We start from the raw sequence: 3,947 nt of genomic DNA on the forward strand, positions 1-3,947 counted from the left end.
TAAAACTAAAGATGCTGGGCTGTGGGGATGTGGCCAAAAAGGAACATTACTACAGTATTGGTGGAAATGTAAACTTGTTCAAATACTCTGTAAAGAAGTATGGAGGTTCCTCAATAGAGCTCCCCTATGAGCCCGCAATGAGGGATCAAAAAAATGTCATATACGTTCACAACAAAACTCTATGCTTCCATCAGAATGAATGGCATTGCCCCATTTGTAAGGAAATGCAATCACTTCTAAAATATAATAAGTCAAACAAGCAAGACCCAAAGAATCATAAGCCACCGATTTTCAATCCTTTGGAAACACTAGAATATGTCTACAATAGTCACAATAGCTCAAAAGCAATATGCATATCACCATATAAAATTATGCTTATCGAAATGAGCTTCAAGAAATGGATACAAGATGATTGTATAGTGACCTGTTTTTGGTTATTTCTATTTACTTTTTACCCTTTGGGTAATTCCTTGTACTCACTGTTTTTTATTTCTGTACCCTTTGTCTTGTACATGTTAACCTGGTTCTAACACTATGTTAGAAATGAACTTTACAACTTTGCGGGAGTGGGATGTCAGGGTTGGGGGAAGCAGGAAAAAATGGGGAAGGGTTAACACTTAAAAAAATGTACTCATTACTTATGTAACTGTAACGACCCCTCTGTATATCACTTTCATAATAAAAAAAATAAGAGGACTAACTCAAATAGAGAAAATTAGAGACAAAAATGAGACAACACAACAGATATAAGCAAAATTGAGAATGGTATAAGAGAGTACTTTGAAAACCTTATGCCAATAATCTGGAGAATCCTGAAGAAATTGATGCTTTCCTATACTGAATCTGAAGCAAGAAGTAAAACATAAGAATTAATGAAAATTAAATGTCAATAAACCACTTCCCATTCCAGAAAAGGCTAGGACTCAATGAATTTACCATGAAATTAAGGCCTGCAAAGAACTTACAATACGCAGGTCTAACTCTTCAATGGAATGGAAAGGGAAATGGAATTATCAAACACATTCTATGAAAATAGAATTACACACTTCCCTAAATCACATAGGGACTCACCAAAGAAAGAGAACTCTTTGATAAGCATTACTACAGAACTTCTTAATAAAATTCTCACCAGCCAATTTCAGTAACTAACAAAAAAAGCCATATGGTATGATCAAAAAGGATTCATCCTAGGATACAATTTGATTCAATATTCTTGTCAATAACCATAGCACAAACCATCAGTAGAAGCAGGGGTGAGAAACACATGATCATCTATATGGATATAGAAATAGCTTTTAAAAACCTCCAATATCCTTTTATGATTAAAAAAGTCAGAAGCGAGGAATGCATGGAACACTCCTCAATATAACACAGAGTATGGTTATGATAGAGATAATTAGCATTTACCTAACATTGGAAGCATTAAGACATTAAAATAATGAATGAGACAAGGATGTCCACTCTCTACTACTCTTCAAAATGGTAGTGGACTTTCTAGCAAGAGCAATTGGAAAGAGAAAAAAAGGGGGGATACAAATAGGGAAGAAGTAAAACTATCCCTTTTTACAGATGAAATGATCCTGTATTTAAAAGTCCTTATAGCTTCCTCCCTGAAGTTAGGAAAGGTGATGCTAACCTTCAGCTATGTAGCACGGTATAAAACCCACGAAGAATCAGTAGTTTTTCTGTGTTACCAACAATGGGAAGAACCAACCTGAGATCCAAAATACAACCTCATATGTATTAGCCTCAAAATCAAATCTAATCTAAACAAAAAACAACAACAACAAAATGAGGAATTAATTAATTTAACTAAAAATGTGAAGGAACTCTACTGTGAAAACATTAAATTCTAAAAAGGGAAATTGAAGGAGATTCAAGGATATGGAAAATCTTTCAATGTTGCTGGGTGGAAGAATTAAAGTGTCAAAAACTGCAATACTGCCCCAAACAATTGACCATGTGATACTCATCAAAATCCTAACAATATTCTTCAATGCAGTAAAGAAAGCAATCCAAATTTAATATGGAATTACAAAAGTACACATGAAACAGAAGACATAGAAATGAACTCATGGGCCTATAATCATCTTACACACACACACACACACACACACACACACACACATACACACACACACACACACACACACACACACACACACACTGGAATTCTATTCACCCATCAGAAAGGATGACTTTTCACCAATATTAAGGAAAATGAAAGGCTTGGGAAAACTATACTAAGAGAAAAGAGAAAGGAATGCAGACACCGAGCAATATAGATTTCATGGATTCATTCATGGTAGCTAGAAGGTGCCCGCAAATATACAAGTAAACAAGACAGATTCTACCTCATCCCAATTAGAATGCCCATTATCAAGAAAACTAGCAATAGAAAATGCTGGCATGGATGTAACCAATTGGGAACTCTATTACACTGTTGGTGGGAAACTAAACTTGTTCAACCACTGTGGAATGCAGTACGGAGTTTCCTGAAAAGACTAAACATATATCTCCCTTTACACCCAGTAATTACCTTCATTGGCAGTAATCCAATAAATAACAAACAAGCTCAAATGAAAGCTACCAGCATAACCATGTTCAGGGCCCAGACCCAGAGTTCAAGGATTGGAAAAAAGTTACCACTGCTGGTATTTGTTTCCGCAAATATGAACCATTTGGCATAGGATACCAAATCATTCTATTTGCAGTAGCTAGAATAGGACTTAAATGTAGTGCTTGATAAAATGGCTTCTTTGTTGAATGTTAGGAAAAGATCCAAGAAAAGGGAGATTTTTGTTGTTGGTTGAGGGGCTTGAAGTATGGGCTTGGACACTGTCCCTAAGCTCTTCAAGTCAAGGTGAGTGCTCCACCTCTTGAGCCACAGTGCCACTTCTGGTTTTCTGGTGGTTAAATGTAGATAAGAGTCTCCGGAACTTTCCTGCCAGGTTGGCTTTGAACGGCCGTCCTCAGACCTTAGCTTCCTGAGTAGGTAGGATTACAGCTGTGAGCCACTGGCACCAGGCTAAAAATGAGGGATTTTTAGAAAAGAAAATCCACCTCATCACCTGATTCTAAACCTCAGATATCATTATTAGAACATTTCACCCTCTACTCATTTCATCAGACATTTGTAAATTTTCTCTGTTCCTTCATGTGAGAATACTGCGGTCAGTATTAACTCAGCTGTGGGACTGGATCAATTGTATGGTAATTGCTAGCACCTAAATCAAGAACTGTTAGATCAAAACAAATGAAGCCCTCATTTGGAATAATTATTTACTTTTTTTATTACAAATCTGTGCTTGATTACTTCCTAAATTGATGTTGGACCTCCTAACAGAGTGATGGCATTTTCTTTCTCTTCAGCCTTCTTCCACATGTGGTCAAATATTTAAGAATTCAAATATTTCCATTGCTAATTCATTAAGCTGACCTCTAAGAAAATGTGCATTTCTGGAATTTGGTCTGCTGTCTTGTTCTTATATGCGCAGGCTTACTATGATTTATTTGTTCTGCAAAGAATTTTATTTTCCAATATTTGTGTGACCAATTTTAGTCTCTCTGATCAGTCTTCCTGACCCTCTCTCTGGGGTCTCATTTCAGTCTGCCTCATAAAAAATATATTGGTTATCAGCTAAATAACTCTCAGCTTCTCTTTTTTTGCCTGACTTCAAGTAGGCTGTGATAGCAGCCCTGACTGGCTGTATTAACTGGATTTTTTTGTTTGTTTGATTGTGTGTGTGTGTGTGTGTGTGTGTGTGTGTGTGTGTGTGTGTGTGTGTGTGTGTGTGTGTGTGTGTGTGTGTTTGTTTTAGAGGTCTAGGATTACTATTCAAGGTAGTAGCATTTCTGGGCCCCAGTGATTCCCTGGCTTAGGGTCATTTGGTTTTTCCCTGAAAGATACAAAACACAGGTGACTAAATTCCTGTTAAATTGTCTCA

This window comes from Dipodomys merriami, unplaced genomic scaffold, assembly GCF_024711535.1.
Source record: "Dipodomys merriami isolate MVZ:Mamm:240054 unplaced genomic scaffold, mDipMer1.0.p SCAF_61, whole genome shotgun sequence".
Lineage (NCBI taxonomy): Eukaryota > Metazoa > Chordata > Mammalia > Rodentia > Heteromyidae > Dipodomys > Dipodomys merriami.